General features: G+C 37.6%; 1 protein-coding gene across 5 annotated transcripts in view; it reads right to left on the bottom strand.

Annotated features, from left to right (window-relative positions):
- Positions 1 to 21177, bottom strand: part of Tpst (tyrosylprotein sulfotransferase) — a 329702-nt gene that overhangs the window by 110394 nt on the left and 198131 nt on the right. The window contains exon 1 of one of the 5 annotated variants that reach the window (XM_067100841.1): positions 11112 to 11317. The exons of the other annotated variants lie outside the window; for them this stretch is intronic. The gene's annotated coding sequence lies outside the window, so the exon portion shown is untranslated. Of the gene's footprint in view, positions 1 to 11111; positions 11318 to 21177 lie in introns of those variants that run through there. 5 annotated transcript variants of the gene reach the window in all.

Below are 21177 nucleotides of genomic sequence, written 5' to 3'. Positions count from 1 at the left end.
CCAGAAATCTAACTCTTCATCAGCCGACCGGAGAGTCGAACTCGGACCTAGCGAATGCTAGGCCACAACTCTATCGACTCGCCCAACGAAGAGCTTTACATCCACTACAAACATAAACACACCTCTAATAATCTATCCTTGTTGATAAAAACATTCCACTAATGCATGCATGACATAAAAACACTAATACCTAAACACATCATAAATCACACTGCTCTTATCTATTCGTATATACAACAAATAATATTCCAGACTAACAAAAGTTAGTAATAGAAGTTAATACGTAGTCCCTTGAGAGAAAAACCAACTGTTGCATTCGCAAATATCTTTCGCAAACTATGTGACGTGTAATGCGGAGATAAAATGGAAGCTTTACAGTACATACGTAATCATCTCAGCTGAACCTGCAGCATCCTTAGATGCATCACAACACCTACGGTTTACAAACAGCAGTAATTCAGTTTTCCCTTATGAGGGGGTCAATGATCGATGACAATGCAACGCCATGAGAAATTGATCGTGCTTGCCGTCTGATGCAGATAAACCGATGATTTCTGCTGGTAGATGCTGATAAAATGATCTCATCTGTTAAGCTGATGCAGATAAAATACAAGCATCTGTTAGCAAATGTTATTCAACCACATCTGTGGGTTGAGGGTGATAAACATACAACAGGGAAATTCTATTGTCGCTTTTCATGAAACTGTGTCGTCACGAAAAATAACCTGTCATGCCAGTTGACTCATGGAGATAAATGACGACTGACGATGGTACTCCAAGAAACTACATCTATCAAGACAGCTGGCATTTTCTGTTTCCTGGTTAATAACGTACGATTATTCAACCAAATTTTTTGGCAAAAAATACCAATACCCCATGGAATGTAGAATTTAGGCCAAAGGCCAAGCACTGGGACCTATGAGGTCATTCAGCGCTGAAACGGAAATTGAAAGTAAAAGGTTTGAAAGGTGTAGCAGAAGGAAAACCTCGCCAGTTGCACTATGAAAGTAAGATGGAAGAAAGACAATATGAAAGGAGGTACAGTAAAGGGAATGAAAGGGGTTGCAGCTAAGGGTCGAAGGCATGCTGCAAAGAACCTTAAGTGATGCCTACAGTGCACCGCATGAGGTGCACTGACGGCACTACCCTACCCTTCTACAGTGGGTTAATACGGATAACTAATTAATAACGAAACAGCGCTGTTACTACTACGACGCAGTCTCTTTTGATAAAAACTGAGTCCTAGAGAATAAAAATGGCCAATAACCCTGACACTTGAAAAACCAAAATTTAAAAGCCATACAAACGGTCTCCAATCACTGACAGACTGAAAAGCCACAAATGCAAACACACAGGAAATGGGGAATATCCTTCTCATGACGAAGTCCAAAACATGGCAGTTCTAAATGAGCAAAATCATAAGACTTTAAAGGGATAAGAAACTGTCACAGTAAAAGGCCAGAAACATATTATATAAAATGCTTAACAAATCTAAATGCTCTCTGGACGAATCGTAGGTCACATAAAACGCCAAATAATATTCACATTAAAAAGTCGAAATCACACAAGAAATAATAGCATCAAAAGATTCACATTAAAGGTTCAAGTAAGTCTACAATCCTTGATAAAATAAAAATTCAAACTCCTGGATTTTTTAAACGAGAACGATTATTATCTTTTAGTGGCATCACGGTCTAGAAAGCATTCTGAGGGTAAAGCCTAAGTGTTTCATATTCAATACCGTCCCCCGACCAAGCAATATAAACAATCCAACTGATGAGATGTTGAAAAACGACACCACCAGAGTTTTTGCAAAGTAAACAAACTCCCACAAAATATGTTTCTAAAGCGCAAATGCCCCCAGAGGCTGACAGCTTTACGATTAAGTCGTGGTCATAGTCCCTAAATGAGTAAAAAACGAATTTTTACAACCAACCAACCCCCCCCTCTACGGTGAATAACGATGATCCAAACTAGTTACGTACAAAGTCTACGGAATCTGGAATCGTTTCTTTAAGTTTTGGCAGTCCTTACGGACGTTCTTCTTTCATACACATCTGTGCGTGACGGTCTGGTACCAATTTTGACTGAAGTCCGTCAACCGCGTCCGAACTGCGATGACAAGGTGACCGTGACGGACGCACTGACAGATGAAAAAAATAGGAAACCACAATCCCTCACTTCGTCAGTAAGGGAATAAGTAAAGTCGAAAACAAACACTATGCAAGATATCCTAAAAGACAGAAAACACAGTAATAATAAAATTAATAATTATAATGGAGAAACAAATCCACAGTTATGCACGGGTGCATAAATTTAAAAATAATAAATCTCTGCAGAAAGCTTTCGGGAATCTGTTCCATTCCCAAAAGCTCTCTGTGGAGATTTATTTTTAGATATAAGTACCCTTACATAACTGTGGATTTGTTCCTCCATTTAAAGACTCACGCTACTGTGAGTATTCTTTAATAATAATAATAATAATAATAATAATAATAATAATAATAATAATAATAATAATAATAATAATAATAATAATAATAACCTCCCTGAACTAAAAATGGTCATGTTTACAAAGAAAGAAACGCACAAAAAGAACTAAGCGCTCCGTTTCCCATGGAAGGGAAGGATATCCTGACGTTGCAAAACTTTTCGAGGGGACCACACCACACCACAACAGCAGCTCCCAACAGATGGGAATTGTCCAGACAACGGAGTGAAATAATACATATCCTGAGACTGGAAATCTGTCGTTTCGAATCAACAACCTCAACATGACCATCCCACAAAACCCTACAAATAACTCGTTAGCAATTCTATAAAATGACATGCTAAGTATCAAACCACTAACAACAGTTATTAATTGTTATTATTTATTAGGAGTAACAAGTGTCGAATCATTGGCGAAAGTTATTAATCATTATTATTTATTGTCAGTTACCAGTATCAGACCAATACCAATATCATTAACCATTGTCATAAAAGTAATACGATTTTCATTATTCATAATATCATTATCATCATCACTTTCGACGTCAGCACCGGCTCAAGCACAGAATCCCACGAGAGGGGATGCAAAAGAAACCGGACTAAAAACAAGGCACGAGAGACAACAAAGCCCCATTATCAGCGACGGTCCCTTCTGGCAGCTATTTTCTCTCTCTCTCTCTCTCTCTCTCTCTCTCTCTCTCTCTCTCTCTCTGACTGGCTACCTCTTAAAAAGTTATACATGCATACATAAATGCATACTTTATATGCATACTTACATACATACATATAGAGTATATGTATATAAATATACATAAGTAAATAGATAGATAGATATTTTACATATATATATATATATATATATATATATATATATATATATATATATATATATATAATATATATATACTGTATATATATTTATATATATATATATATATATATATATATATATATATATATATATGTATATATATATATATAAAGATAAAATCCACGAAGGAAACGGAAACACTGGAGTGCTGCGAGGCCTTTCGACGCTAGTCCTTTATTTAGTAGTCGGAAATATTGGAAAGTGTGAGGCTGACGCTAGTCCTTTACTTAGCAGACTGCTGGCAAAGGACTAGCGTCGAAAGGCCCCAAGCAGCACTCCAGTGTTTCAGTTTCTTCGTGGATTTTATCTTTATTTATATATTCATCACGTTCCATATTTTCGTGATTCAGTTATATATATATATATATATATATATATATATATATATATATATATATATATATATATATATATATATGTGTGTGTGTGTGTGTGTGTGTGTGTGTATCTCGTTACAGAGAAATGAGGCTGCCTTTCACGAGGGCCGAGAGCATCGTCTAACTGACAAGAGAACAGCGCATTCATCTTGGATCACACCGCATGCCGCATCTCGGAAATGACAACCATCTTCAAACTTCAATCACAAGGTGACTGACTACGAGTAACTTGGAGAAAGGCAGGAAAGCAACGAGTCACGTTCAGGGAAATGTTTCGAGATTGCGGGGGTTGTGGAATTCGAACGGTACAAGCATGGAGGAATACGTAATGATCAGGTAACGAAACCGTCTCTTCCGCGTTTATTTGCGCGTGGACCTTGCGTGCAAGTTTGAGCGACGCTGCTTTGAATGCCACATCGCGTAAGCAAGCAGTCTTCACTACCTCAGATTTTTAAATATACATGGCTATTTATGGAGGAAGGAATTTCCCCTTTGTTGCTTCTCCGTTACTTATCAGTTACGCTTTATGCTCTGCTTTTCACGTTTTTATAGGCGTCGTTAACCCTGGTATGCAAGACGACAGACAATTCTATATCAATCAATCAATCACACTTACAAATGGGAGCATCTTTGTCATTCTGAAGGTTGCTCTTAAAGATCTGAATGGTTCGGCCTAAGAATTACAATCTAGTCAATTCAGACTACGAAATAATGACCTACACAATCATTTCTAAGGCCATTAGCCTACTAAGCAACTAGGCTATAGTTAAGATGTAAATGTTAGCAATCATGCGTGTGTATATGTGTATATATATATATATATATATATATATATATATATATATATATATATATATATATATATATATATATATATATATATATATATAGTATATATACATATATATGATATATATATATATATATATATATATATATATATATATATATATATATACATATATATATATATATATATATATATATATATATATATATATATATATAAATTACATTGTATTTTCCCCTTAAGAGGGAATGGTTCTAGATTGTGATACCTTTCTTAGTTAACGCTAAGATTTTGGGATGTAGTCGTTAGCCCAGGTTTCGCCAAAAGCACCAGGTCCCCAGTAATGGTCAAGACAGTCGAGGTGATTAACGTGTCGCCGACTTCTGGCGTTCCCTGTTGGTCACCCACCCAAGTATTGAACAATCCAAATAGTGCTTAGCTTCCCTCATCCGGATAAAAATCAGATTTATATGATGCTGGATTGAATGTATAACCTCTGTGTGTGTGAGAGAGAGAGAGAGAGAGAGAGAGAGAGAGAGAGAGAGAGAGAGAGAGAGAGAGAGAGAGAGAGAGAGAGAGAAAAGTATATCTTAATTTAACCAGACCACTGAGCTGGTTAACAGCTCTCCTAGGGCTGGCCCGAAGGATTAAATTTATTTTACGTGGCTAAGAACCAACTGGTTACCTAGCAACGGGACCTACAGCTTACTGTGGAATCCGAACCACATAATGACGAGAAATGAATTTCTATCACCAGAAATAAATTCCTCTAATTCTTCATTGGCCGGTCGGAGAGTCGAACGCTGGCCCAACAGCAGAGAGAGAGAGAGAGAGAGAGAGAGAGAGAGAGAGAGAGAGAGAGAGAGAGAGGATCAATAAACCAAAGCCAATGGTCTCGGCATGAAATGACAAAGATGATTACAAAGTTGCCAGAGATGATGACGAACTTACCACCATTGTTGCAGACACCGACAAAAGATGAATTCTGCAGTGTGATGAATAGGAAATACATCCACAAGAATATCTATCATTGCGAGACTTTCCACAGTTTCACCTACAAAACCACTCGCTCGTTCATTGAACATGTCGTTCGATAATACTGAGAGAGAGAGAGAGAGAGAGAGAGAGAGAGAGAGAGAGAGAGAGAGAGAGAGAGAGAGAGAGAGAGAGAGAGACTGTTAATACAGGTATACAGTATTCCGCTAAGTATATGGCAAAGATCATGGCATTTAGGCTTAACTATATTCTTGGAATAAGGATCCCAATGTTAATATTTTTATTATTACTTTATTATTTCACTATCTTTCGCCTCTTTCTATTTCGTTTTTCCATTACATCTCGACAGGATGTTTAAATACAATCATGAACCAAATTCATCATCATCATTATTATTATTATTATTATTATTATTATTATTATTATTATTATTATTAATAACAATATAATAATAATAAAGTTAGAACCATCATTTGGCAATTGAACCCTAAACACATCACTGATAATCTCGTGGAAATATAAACACTGATGGAAAGTCTATAACTAAAGTATTATTATCAACATCCTTTCATCCACGATAACAATGGCACCACGGGTGGGACAGTCCCACTCTCTCACAACGCAACATGGCTTTTCCATTAGCTTTCAAAAAAAAAGGATATCACGTAAAACCTCCTAACTATAAACATACTGTACTGTATGTATGTGTATATATATATATATATATATATATATATATATATATATATATATATATATATATATATATATATACATACATACGATACAAATAATCAATGCACAATCACGTGTGGAACAGAGATCAATTTCTGACTCACATCAGGATCGATGTGTGTGTGTCATATATATAATATAAATATATTTACATGTATACACATACACAAATATATATGTATATACATATATATATATATATATATATATATATATATATATATATATATATATATATATATATATATATATATATATATATACAGTATATAGCTATATATATATATATATATATATATATATATATATATATATATATATATACTTCACACTGTGGGCACGCACAGCCGAGCTTCTAAGTAACCACACACTGGCGCACAATATCTGAACCTCTGATCGTAAACTAATTTTTCAAATATGCGAGTACCAATCACTTGTTAAATGAAGCACACGCGAAATATAAATACCTGACCACCTTCAATTTCAGATCACTGCCAATGACGACCACAGCTTCATCCGCGTTTGCAATGGCGATGGCGTCATCTTATCGCCACTTTCATTTGCAGAGGCAGCAGTCATTCAGAGGGCTTCGTCCCTCGAGAGCTCGGAGTGCGTGCTTCGCTCAGACCTGGTTATATGCACGGGCGAACAGGGGAAGGTTTTCCATTTTTGCTTTAATGTGGGCAAACCATGAAAGATAATACAGTCACTTACGAGAATGCATACCTCCACTAATAAGATCTCCTGTGAGAACATATTTTTCATTCCTGTGATCTTGTGAATTGTCCCGATTTGTACCCAAAGTAGATGGGTTGAGAGAACACTTAACCTCAATTCAATTTTGCTGACGTACAAAATAATCCTTTTCATCAAATCAGGAGTCCGATATATAGAGTTTAAAATCGGAAAAAGGTTGGAATATTAAAATATCACGAAAATAAGGATTCCACATCCGCATTCATATCTAACCCCAATCAGCTCTTCTTGGCCCACAACCCTTCCCTCCAAAAACCCACTGAAACCCATCGATAGCATCTAGTAGATAGACAGACAAGAGGCGAGATATGGGTGAATAAATAACCCCAAGTTTACTTCGGTGGCGGAGGTTAAAAAAAATGGGAGGGGGGGGGGGAGGTCGGTGAAATGGGAAGCCAAAGATTGAGTGATTGATTGAATGGCTGATTTTTGTCAACTGGAGTCCCAATAACTATGGTCACTGAGGCCGAAAAGATATTGTTACTATTTTGGGTTTAGCAACACGAGAAGCGGCAGATGTGGAATAAAGTCCTATGTAAGAAAGCAACTCAACAATTGACCCAAATAGAAAAAAAAATTAATAAAAAAGAGGGGTAGGGCGTTTCCAACTGTCAAGGTTACTACAGTTACCTCTTACAAAGGAGGAAGGGGGAAGAGAAAGACAGACGAAGAAACAGGAAGAGTAAAACAAGGGCATCTAAACATTCGCCACCTAAAAAATGGAATGTTAAATTTACAGAGAAAGAGGGAGAGTAGGAGAAGAATTTTTAAAATGAAAAACAGGGAATAAGAAGTCAGCGCATAGACGTTATTTGGTAATTTTCTTTCATACTATTAAAACTATTTTTCTTTTTCTGTCATTCCACTCGGGTTGCTGGGTGGTAATAGTAATTACTATCATTTTTTTGTCTAAGTACCGACAGCCACATAAATAACCGAGCACGGTTAACCCCGTCAGCACAGTCGGTCAACTTCCAAAAATGTTAATTCTGAAGTACCTCCTCCGTTCGTGACTCATTTGAGAATCACGTACTGATTAAGCAGTAATTGCAAATGATTACATTTTGCAACTGGGAAAAGAAGTCCAGGTAACTGCGTAAAAATCCTAGTTATTACGGCTCTATTACCTGTTGACTGAACACTACAAATTACATATAATTACAAAGACTACGTTTATGTAACCCTAGAAATATCAATGACTACTACGGAAAGAATTCAGGCGTTTCCCAAATCCGCTAAAGCTCATAACAATAATGCATGACTGCAAAAGTGCAAGCCAAAAGTAAGTACAACCAAAATGCATTAAGACGCGAAAACCAGTGCACGCTAAACTGACCTCAACTGCATACAAATGGGAGAAGGTAAAAGCGCGCTGAAATTACCTGCAAATAAATACGGTACTCGAAAAATATTGATATCAAGCTTAAACTACAGTACAAGATTCGTGAAAATAAAAGCACGCGTGACATTAAAAACAACTCTACGGCATAAAAAAAAAATCACGAAAAGTCAAAGTACGCCGAAAAAAAAGTGTACAAAATATTTTTCGAATACAAAAATCAAGATCATCCCTGCAAAACAAAAACGAAATGAGACAGATTCACAACTATTAAAGCACCCCAACACTGAACAAATAGAGCACATACAGAATAAAGAAAGCAATCCCAAAATTAAGTAAAACTTCAGCAAATACATATAAGGATTTCAACGCAGGCGTCTCAATGCAAAGGCAGGAATGCGCTGCGCTGCGCAGGCACTCCATCAAATATCTGCAAACCGGTGGTATTTTTCATCTCCATTCCTTTAACAATGACTATTCATTCTTTTTTTGCCTGTGGGGCATGACTAGAAGAAATTTAAGGCGACTTTCTAATTCCAAATGTAACATCAACCTCGTGCAAGAATAAAAACCCAACCGGATTGTACTTCACGGTATTTTCCCTCCCTCCTCCTCAACGGTTTCCGCGAATAGTGCCGCTCCCAAATAAAATATTCGTCTGGTAGTTCGGTATCTGTAACAATCATCTCATTACTAATATTCTCACCAGAACACAGTTACCAAATCCAACAAGCACCCTTTAATTTATATTCCTTTTCTGAATGTAGTTCGCATACACACATACATTACTATATTATATATATATATATATATATATATATATATATATATATATATATATATATATATATATATATATATACATACATACATACATTATACATACATACACGTGTGTGTATACAATAAAAATGGCAACGAAAATTCACAATTTCCAAAGGAATAATGAAACCAACAGATTCGAATCTTACACTCGTGTGAAAGCTACAAATAACCTGGTGTACATTGCCAGTACACCAATTAGCGAATTTTTATAGCAAGAGAAATCAATCTTTTCCAGAATCGTTCACCTCTCAATTCGCTGTGCAAAAATAAAAGAGCAATTTTCCTGCATACAAACAAAATAGGAGAGCGGGCTGGCTAACAATCGCGCTATGAATACAAATCGGGGAGACCCATCCAAGTATAAGGCTACCGACCAGCTTTTTCAAGATCAGCCGAAGGACATTTAGTCTCTCTCTCTCTCTCTCTCTCTCTCTCTCTCTCTCTCTCTCTCTCTCTCTCTCTCTCTCTCTCATTCAAGATGAACCAAAGGACATCGTCCCTCTCTAAGATACGACACGAACGATGAGCCCCAGTAGGATATCCAACGTACATAAAACTAAATTGAGATTGGCCCATCAAGGAGCCAGCGGCTTAGCTCACATATGGGGAGGAGGAGAAGAAGATGGGGAAAGCAAGAAAGAAGAAGAATCAAAGAGAAGGAGGAGGAGGAGGCTGGAAGTAGAAGCAGCATTATTTAAGCAACAATGAAACTCTCCGGTATCAGCAATGCCGCCTTACAGGAAAAAATTGGCTACATTTCTCCCTCTAACTCAGTAACTAAAATATAAAGAATATATAACTAAAAATAGCGTTAACCAAATACGTGATCGTAAATAACTTTTATTACAATCTGACAGAATAATCATGACTAAAGATTCATCAGCATCCCTCACTTACTTGTAACAAACTATCAAGAATACGCCAGTCACAAATAAATCTCACTTAAATGATAAAACCTTCACAAAATACATCATCAACCCGACTTCTTAAATCATGAAACTAATGTTACAACAGTCATCAAAACTTCACAATGCATAATTCGATAAATACGGGAAAATACACACAACGTTAACCATTCATTAATACTTACATAAGGGAAAAACTCATGCGACACTTCTATTAGCAAAACTGTTATAAACGCCTATAGTTCCTGGAAGGTTAAAACGGAGAACCCTCATAAAATAAGAAAAATACCTACGGGCAAAATAACAGGCCAGATCGTCAAGAAGAAATTGCTAGGCGCTAAGTTACTCTGACAAGATCCCTGGATCCCTGTGCGACACATCTTGCTTGTCTGAATACTTGTACTATGCATGAGTCGTATCAATCTCATTTCTACTTCACATAAATAGGCTATAACTATAGAATGACGCAATGATAATATATCTGCAACAAAAAGGACTATACGTGGATAAAAAGCACACAGATTTATATTTCATTTATCTATATAAAATATTTTTCTATTGTCATATATATGATACATTCAAATCCACGGCATACACAATTAGACAAATTACAACACTTCCAACAACCCATAAAAAGGTTCTGCTTATCATTCAGTGGCCGTCTAGATCGTCTTTGCCTGGCAATGTCCCCTAAGGCAATAATATCATCAGGTCAAGCAAGGTCATCGATCAACCTCCTTTCAAACCTGAATTCGAGGCAAGGCGAAGCAGGTTGCCCCGATCTACAGCCTCCTTACCAACGAGGGCAAGCAGTCAAGTACTATCAGAAGTGTAAATTGCCTCTCTAAGAAAGCTTCCCAAAAATATGACATCCATTCGTTGAGAGAAATATAACCAGAAACAAATAATATACAAATGAAACCAAAAATAATTAAATTGACATAATACAAAAAAGCGAATGAATGAGGAAATAAGTCACAGGATTCAAGAGAGTATTCTTTACCTCCAATACAAAATTCACACTTACCCAGTAGTCAGCAAGAATAAGTGTACGTTTCCGTCAAGGTATAATATTAATCGGTCAAAATACCTTGAAATGATCACATCCAAAACAATCACTAAATTAAGAAACACAAAAGGAACAAAGTCACACCCTTGCGGAACACCAAGATCCAGACTGAAAGAGACGCTAAGAAACCCGAGAGTACTTCCTCCCTCGACGGAGGCTAGCGTGTAACTCCCTCCTTTCCTCCTCCCTACCTTGAAAGTAACTGTACAAACCTGATCTCCGAGACCAAATGAACCGCTAGGTCCCCCTGGAGATCTCTACCGAGGTCAGAAAGCACACACCATATCCTATACCCACAGAAGAGTTCCACTACCTTCACCATACCTAGCTTACAACGTCAGATCTCTACCCTTCTGATTTTACTCTACAAACTGACACAGGGTTAGCTTTCCGTAACTGTGTATGAGTTACTAAGTGAAACGTCGAGGAAATATAAATATATGCGTATGTGTGTGTATATATATATTTAGTGTATATATATGTATATTTACAGTATGTGTGTATGTGTGCTTTCCCTTAACGAAGGTGTCTTCATAGGCCAAGTAACTCAACTGTTACAAATTCAAACTTCAACCACTTATTTGAAAAGAAGAAAACTTCACAACATGCTGCTTCATACACCCATGCAGAGGGCTCATCAGCATCACATTAAACCCCTTACACACTGCACCATTCAGATCTACACTAAGCATACATCCGAGCTTACTCGCTCTTGCCACTCCACTTCCAAACACCTTGTACACCCCATCTATTCAGCACTTTCTAGGTTTTCCTTTCCATCTCCCGCCTAACATTTCCGAACTATACGCTCTTTCATCAACCAACATTTCTCTTATTCTTTTCACATAACCAAACCATCTCACAATACACTTATCAATACTTCCATTTATACCAGCCTTTTCAGCATTCTACATATATACATTTCTCACCTTTTAAATCTTTATATAGCACATATGTAAACAGTTAATCTTAACAATTTAAGTTTTTTTTTTCATTACTTCACATACAACATTCGCAATTCACCCTCAAAGTCTCCTATGAATCTTTTGCACAAAATCTGGTACCTTTCTCACCTCGCTAATTCTGCAACTCATCCCTTCTCTCAACCTCCCACCATTAACTGCATACATAAATATACGGCATTTAACGCCTTAGAGTCATGATTCTGCCTCTTCTCAAATCCATTTTTATACTAAACAAACCAATCTCCGATCTACATACTGTAGTACATGTTTCGCTTCCATTGTAAAATTTTTCCATCGCTCAACAAAGAATCTTCTATTAGCCTACATATCTGCAACAAAAAATTAAGTATACCTTAGCTTAACCAGACCACTGAGCTGATTAACAGCTCTCCTAGGGCTGGCCCGAAGGATTAGATTTATTTTACGTGGCCAAGAACCAATTGGTTAACTAGCAACGGGACCTACAGCTTATTGTGGAATCCGAACCACATTATAGCGAGAAATGAATTTCTATCACCAGAAATAAATTCCTCTTATTCTTCGTTGGCCGGTCGGAGATTCGAACTCGCGGCCAGCAGAGTGCTAGCTGAGAACGGAACCCACTCTCCCAACGAGGAATCTATATATCTGCAACAACCTCCACACATTGCTTCTCAATCACTTCTACCAAAAGTTTTTTCTTGGACCATGTACGCTACATGCAGCTTTTTCCCATCTACTTGTAAACTTCATAACCGTTTCATAACAAACACCTGCTATTCCCTAACTTCTTTATCTAAACCCACAGTGTTCCTTACCTATCAATCCTCCTGTCATCTGCTTATTTTCTTAATTAAAATCCTTCATACACCTTTATATAGTTAGCAATTCTTACAGTCGTCTTTATCACTTTTACCTTTTACACTGAAACAATGATTCATCTTACTCGCTCCTTTGGAATCTTGATCTATTCCATCCATGCCTTGCAACATCGGTCAGCTCTTCAAAACAATATCAACACTGTAATCCTATTAACTCTCAGTGTCATCTCGGCCTTTAACCTCGTACTTGTCCTTCTTACAGCCTCAAAAGTCACTTTAACAACTTGGTCTATCAACTGCCTTCAACCGTTTCCACTCTTGCATCATTCAGCTGTGTCTGTTTGTCGTTTAATCTCCAATGTTCAGCAATTCTTTCAAATGGCTCTGCTCTGTCGACCCAGGAGGGCACACACTTCATACGGTACATCTTTATTTGAGGCTTTTACTCTCAGATTCTCTTGCTCTTCAACCTTTCTGTTTTCAATTACTCACCTGCGAACAACATATCCACCCTCCTAAAGTTCTTGCTCACCTTGTTCCCTTTTCTTGTCTTACCTGACTTATTTTTCTCTCTCACTTTCTTCTTGTCTAGCCTATCCATCGTATACACTGCTGTAAACATCCAGAGCCTGACAGTAACGTCTACACTGACGTTTAGGGGCATTACAAGAAAACAAAAACAAAAAGACCAGTTTCGTCTCAACAATCACATCAAACTATTGATAATCATTTCACGTTCTTTGCACACATTCATATGGACCAAGCATAATACATCATTTAGTAGATCAAGCCACTGACCGTATTTTAACAAATATGAGAAATGGAAGTATTTATCAAATAATAATAAATCAACAAAGAAAACTGTTCACACTTGCTCAGCAATATCAGTCAGAAAAACTAGGCGACAGCACATGATGCTCTCTGTATTAAATCCTCTCTTAAGCCCGTGAGCAATAGTACCCACGACACCACTCGGTTTCTCCCTGCTAAGTTAACTCGATTTATGCCGTCATGACTCAGTGGTGACCGAACTATTTTATTGGCTGCATGTCAAAGGTGGCCTTTACATACAACAAGGGCGCCATGCAAGCTGCTTGAAGATCAAGGGCCGTGATGAGATGTTACAAATATTACTATTTATAATAATAATAATAATAATAATAATAATAATAATAATATCATCAATAATAATAATAATAATAATTTGATGGTGAAATACTCAGACCGGCGTAGCTACCTAAGTCAACTTTAATTAACTTAAGAATCATGATCTGATCAAGGACTGATATTCTTTAGCGATGATAAACAAACCTCTTGAAATGTGTGTGTGTGTGAGAGAGAGAGAGAGAGAGAGAGAGAGAGAGAGAGAGAGAGAGAGAGAGAGAGAGAGAGAGAGAGAGAGCTTATTACTGCAAGCACGAATTAACAAAGTTAACCAAGGATCAGAGTAACTTCCCGATCGATATATATACAAAATAACTCAAAACTCAACATACCTAACTTCCCCTTCGATATACAGGGTACTACCCTGCCTTCCTCAATGGGTATGTAGAACTTCTGCCAATATACAGATCACATCTTCACCCTTCTAAACACAGAATAAATTGAACTGGATAAAAAATTTAGGCCAAAGACCAAGCGCTGGGACCTACGAGGTCATTCAGCGTTGAAATTAATGTTGAAACGACTGTAAGGAAGCAGTGGAAAGTAAGACAGAAGGAAGAGAACATGAACGGAAGTATAATAAAGGGAAGGAAAGGAGTTTACACTGAAAAAATGCCCCTCAATATAAAATTACCGTCGCCCCTCCAAACACAGAAGAACTCCTCCCCTGCGTATAAAACAAACGACAGTAAAATTCAAACAAAGGATTTCTAATCCCTTTACTTCGCCCGACTTCCATAAGATCAGTTGGTCCCATCTCCAGAGTTGAAAGGATTACAGATATAAGCCCTAAACAAATGGGATTGAGCCCTCACTCAGTCTGGCTACTCTTACAAAGGAAACTCTTCTCTCTTTCGTAGATTGAAGAAATAATGAAAAAAAAAAATTATACTCCATTTCCCCTTCAGAAGGGTGGCTTCAGGTGTTAACCTTCCAGTTCTCATAAAGTCTAATGGATGTTGCTAGCCCCTACGCTTCTCTACCCTTGGCTGCGACACTTAACAGTTAATTTATTACCAGGTATAACATTAACATCTACGATCACAAGTGGCATAATTAATGTTAACGGAAGTCCATATACCACTAGAGAGAGAGAGAGAGAGAGAGAGAGAGAGAGAGAGAGAGAGAGAGAGAGAGAGAGAGAAATTAAATTAAACGCTTCGCCTCTAACAGGGTTGCTCAGGAAAAAAACAATCGTGGATGAACCTCCGTGCAGAAAACTTCCGCATCATCGACGCCCACAATGGGCCACTCCAATTCTTTCAAATACGTAAAATGTACAAGTATCAAAGGATCCTCGTGACAGCAACACGTCTTATCTGTAGGTTTTCTACTAGGGAACATCGTGGGTGCCATGTACAGTAAGCTTTCAGTCAAAATGAAACGATATGGAAGTGTCGAGCTTGCCCTGTTGTCGTACAGAACCTTACTCAGTCTACAGTTGTAATCGTCTGTATGCTCGTTTGTACTGCTGGTTACACTGGAATATTCATTATAAATGTCTGCTACACTGTGCCAGTACTTTTGAAATAATGACTTAAGACGAAACCAGTCAAGTTCATAACTTGTTTCGTTCCTGCCTTGTATTTAACCACCACGCAGTCCTATAATATGCGATGTATATATACATATATATATACATATATATATATATATATATATATATATATATATATATATATATATATATATATATATATATATATATATATATATATATATATATATATATATATATATATATATATATATATATATATATATATATATATATATATATATATATATATCAAATATTTCTCCAACGTACAAAACTGGTTGGGCAGGCAGCTACGAAAAAAGATGACCATATCCGCGTACAGTAAATAAATAAATAGAAAATAAAAAAAAACGTAAATATTCACACCAGTGTGACTGTTTACTGAACCATCTGTAAACAAACAATTCACTTCCCCAACCCTTCCCCTTCTTTCCCCCAAACAAAGCGATCAATAAACAGTATTTCAAGAGACCCAAAATAAACGATGTCAGTTTATACACGCTGTTACCTCAGCCGCTTTGACATAACAGAGAGAGAGAGAGAGAGAGAGAGAGAGAGAGAGAGAGAGAGAGAGAGAACCAAGTTCTATCCAGTTCAAGACTTCGCCAGCGCCGAGACGATAAAAGACGCAGCAGGGTGCCACATGACGTAATGCCAATAAGTGTCATAAGTGCTCGAAGTGTCGGAAAGTGTCAGAAGCAGCGTGGCAAACGCTCCCACATTCATTTTTTCCCGACAAGTTCATTTCTACAAGCTCTAGTCTAGCATACGATGCCTGTCACTATATCGAGAACATTTTGACTTCGCCCAAACGCTGCATCGCCGCATTCAAACATTTCAGAGAGAGAAGAAAAAATCATTGCATTTACCCGAGGTCGTGGGGCACGGTTACCGAAATATTTGATGCGTAGGCCGACGGAGAGGGCAACTTTATGAACCTACGTAGCCAGTGGCTACAGGATAAGATGAGACTAAAGAGGAAAAAATAAGGCATATGAAAACATACATGAAAAAAGCAAAAATGTAAAAAGGAAAAGTAAGAAAGGCACAGAAAAAAAAATTAAAAAAGGGATGAGACAAGAAAGAGGATACATGAGTAAGAAGCAAAAAAAAAAAAAAAAATGGAGAAATCTACAGAGAAGAAGGAAAGGACAAGGCAAAAGTAAACACGTGGAAAATGAATAAAAAGGCGGCGAGTGTTGGGGCGCAAAAGGAAAACGAAAGAAATGGACATGTGAGGTAACCGACAAGAAATCAATACAGAAACTTGTAATAAAGTGAGGAATTAAAAGAAAAAAAGGCGAAGCACTGCTTATCTAACACTTCACAGTCTGGGTTCGTCAATCCCTCATGACTAATGGTGGCATTGTCACAAGGCGACAAAGAGGATGGAGGAATGAATGAGCATTTATACCAATGGAGATTCCTGCCCCAAGCTGATTCATATACCTACTAAAGGTTTATTGACGTAAACACGTGCCAGAGTCGATATGTACGTGTGCACATACAGTCAACTACTTATATTGCTATATACATGAGAATGTTTTTAACTTCATATATATATATATATATATATATATATATATATATATATATATATATATATATATATATATATATATATAGATATAGATATATATATATATATATATATATATATATATATATAGATATATATATATAGATATATATATAGATATATAGATATCTATATATATATATATATATATATATATATATATATATATATATATATAATACATATATATGTATATATATATATACAATATATAAATAACTAAAGATATATATACATACATATATAATATATATAAAAATAGCCACACAAGTTCGCTGTGTATACATTCATACTACTCGTCCTAGGCTTCAATACGAAGGGATGGTTTGATTTACAAAGTACACTTACTACACGAGTAGTACACACACACACACACACACATACACACACACACATAGCCTATATATATATATATATATATATATATATATATATATATATATATATATATATATATATATATATGTTTGTGTGTGTATAGTGTTCATTAATATAGCCTATAGTCTAGGGCAAAGAAGCTCATTTTACAGTTATTTCTACTACACAGTGCATGTGTACTCACAAATATTTCATTTATTCCCCTCCCAACCACACCACCTCCCTACCTTCCACCTCATCACGAGCACAACATATGGACCCCATATGTTCATAACATAACATAATAAAAAAAAAATAAAAGACAGAACTGCCATAAGCCCCCCTAGAGTAACGCCAGAGGAACAAAGCCGCAATAATGCTCTGGAACACGTAAAGCGTATAAACCCGGATAGCGTCCGACAGGAAGTCCCGATTTTAAAAACAAAGAGATGAATTTCATTATGCGCTGACCTGGGACAAAAAAAAGATAGAAATAAAAAAAGCGAATTTCATTATGCACCCACAACGTGGCACGATGACGCAATTACTTCACCGCGTTAATTATTACATTTTGTACAAAACAATAGAATAGACGACCGCATCACGAACATTGTGTGGGGAATACACTTTGCATTTTCATAGTTTTCGGACCTTTCTCTTTGCCCCGACTGACAATGGCGATCATGAATTTGGAACGTTGTATCATTAAACGTTTCGCAACTTTCCCTCACTCACACGCAAACGCGCGCGCGAGCGCAGTAACTAGAAAACTTTGAACTTGGTGGGACACTGAGAGTACGTTAGAGAAACATGCCTTACTTGCAAATTTCTACATGAATGTATGGAGTTTGGAATGGAATATAAAATTTAGGCCAAAGGCTAGGCGCTGGCACCTATGAGGTCATTCAGCGCTGAAACGGAAATAGAGAGCAAAAGATTTTAAAGCTGTAACAAGACGAAAACCTAGCAGTTGCACACTGAAATAATTGTTAGGAGTGGGTGGAAAGTAAGTTGGAAAAAGAGAGTATGAATCGAGGTACAGTAAAAAAGGACACTGCAAAGAACCTTGAGTAATGCCAAAAGCAAGGTCTACGTTGCACAGCATGAGGCGCACTGACGGCACTAGCCCCCTACGGGGATACGGAGTTTGGGTCAAACGAACCAGCACTGGGGCCGGGGAAGCCATTCAACGACGCCATAGCATAAAATATATGAATTAAATTAAAAGTTAAAAATTCTAATTTTTCCCCCTCACAGTAGAGAAGCTGACTTATCAATTAACTCGTGAATGAACAGGACTGCAGTTAACACCATGTAGCCTAATCAGAGAAGATTGCATATAAACATATATATATATATATATATGATTCACCATTATTGTATACAAGTTACAAGAAAATTGCAAAGCACCAATACATTACACGTGCCAGAGGGCACTGATGTGCATGATGACTGGTTTCATTCGTCCGGGTTGAGCTCTTACCCCTGAGTGGACTCAGAATAGAATAGAATATAGAATTTAGGCCTAAGGCCAAGCGCTGGCACCTATGAGGTCATTCAGAGCAGAAACGGAAATTAACAGTCAAAAAGGTTTGAAAGGCGTAACAGGAGGAAAACCTCGAAGATGCATTATGGATCTAGTGTTAGGAGATGGTGGAAAGTAAGATGGAAGAAAGAGAATATGAAAGGAGGTACGGTAAAAGGAATGAAAGGGGTTCCAGACGGTGGCCGAAAGGACGCTGCAAAGTACCCTTAGTAATGCCTGCAGTGCGCCGCATGAGGTGCACTGGCGGCACTACTCCCCTACGGGCCTGAGTGGACTTAAATTGCATTGACTGCAGTTACACAAAGAAGTGATACTAGATCTGATTTCGGAACTGAATAAAAGGTGACCGAGAAGTGCTAGAATTGCCACCTGAATTTGGGGCGCTGCAATGACCGGTGGCATTGTATCTTTGCTCATCCGATGAGGCATCAAGGAACTTGTCCACCTCATGCTTAAATATGTGTGCGGGTGATTTGAGATGGTCAACATACAGCGACGTAGACAATTCTACCAGTTTGAGTCTGTGAGAACAAATAGTGTACGAGCTACCGCCAGTGGGTTATGATATAACAGTATGTTGAAGCAGAGAGCTCTAATACCAGTTCTAAGATTGTGATGGAATTAAGCGCAGAGCTGTTTGGTTGTGATGGGTGTTTGAACATCTGAAACTCTGCCCACCTTAACTGTACGTGTTTGGAATTTTATATCATTCAAACTTATGCTGGATACTATATATACTTGGGTTCGTTGCCTTCACTCTACCAGAAAGGAGTTATGCGTGTTGTCAACTCTCTATCATCTATTTATTAGAAAGGATTAGTTTACAACTGGTCTAATCAACGTCATCTATAAAGTGCGCATGATGCTATCTCTTTTTGAAAAAAATTCGTAGCACTGATTCTGTCAATATGGTTACACCAAAATGAGTCTTTTGCTTGGTGCTTTATCGTTTTGGCACTTCCCTCTGTCAAGATAGTAATTTGTACCCAAATGATGTACTCGAATTGGTCCCCGTCAAATGTTTGCTTCGTCCGTTTGCGCCTGAGACCAAACTATAATATCTATGTCGTTTTTTAACAGAATACAGAATTTAGGCCAAAGGCCAAGCACCGGTACATACGAGGTCATTCAGCGTTGAAACGGAAATTGATAGTAAAAAAGTTTGAAAGGTGTAACAGGAGGAAAACCTCACAGTTGCACTATGAATCAATTGTTAGGAGAGGGTGGAAAGTAAGATGGAAGAAAGAAAATATGAACGGAGGTAGAGTAAAAGGAATGAACGGGGTTGCAGCCAAGGGCTGAAGGGACGCTACAAAGAACCTTGAGTAAGTCATGCCTATAGTGCACCGCATGAGGGGCACTGAGGGCGCTACCCCCCCTGCGGGTCTATATCATTTTGAAACCGTTGTCAGTTTCCGCGGACGGACGTTTGATACGGCCGAGACACGGGCGTCGCCAGCAAATAGAGATATAAATGGGTTCTGCAGGTTGTTACCAATGCCAATAACCATCATAATAAAGATTACAGAACCGAGAACAGTTCTTTACGGGGCACTTGATCTGACGTGGGATGGTTTAGCCTAATGCTCCATTAACTGATACTTGAAGCGGTCGATTTGAGAGGAAATTACGCAATGCCCCTGCAAGCACACCTATCCGCTTCTCTTTGTGCTTGTTGCACAGGACGAAGTCATCAACTTGTCGATAGCCTTTGCAAAGTCAAGATAGTGTCAATTTCGCTTCCCAATTCTGTGATTCTCATTACTGACTATCAAGTTGACTCCGACACAGTAGATTTCCCGTGTAAAAAACCAGGTTGGTTTGTGTAAGGGGACGATTGTTACCGATCAGAAGTTTGACGATTGCCTGCCTTTTGGTTTTCTTTGTACGGCGGGTGTCAGCGATTTCACAGGTCGCATGATTCTGAGAGTGAGTTTTTGCTGCTTGGCTTCAGTGCCGGGAAGTGATTGCGAGCCGGAAGATTTTTTTTAAGGTCACTTTATGGTCTTTAACGATTCCCGCTATAGGAAATAAAGTGGTTACCTCTGTTCACTGCTAGGCCCGAGTTAGAGT

The sequence above is a fragment of the Macrobrachium rosenbergii genome, chromosome 56 (assembly GCF_040412425.1).
Source record: "Macrobrachium rosenbergii isolate ZJJX-2024 chromosome 56, ASM4041242v1, whole genome shotgun sequence".
NCBI classification, from domain to species: Eukaryota; Metazoa; Arthropoda; class Malacostraca; order Decapoda; family Palaemonidae; genus Macrobrachium; species Macrobrachium rosenbergii.
Note: the sequence above shows the minus strand (reverse complement) of the source record. Positions and strands in the feature narration are given on the sequence as shown.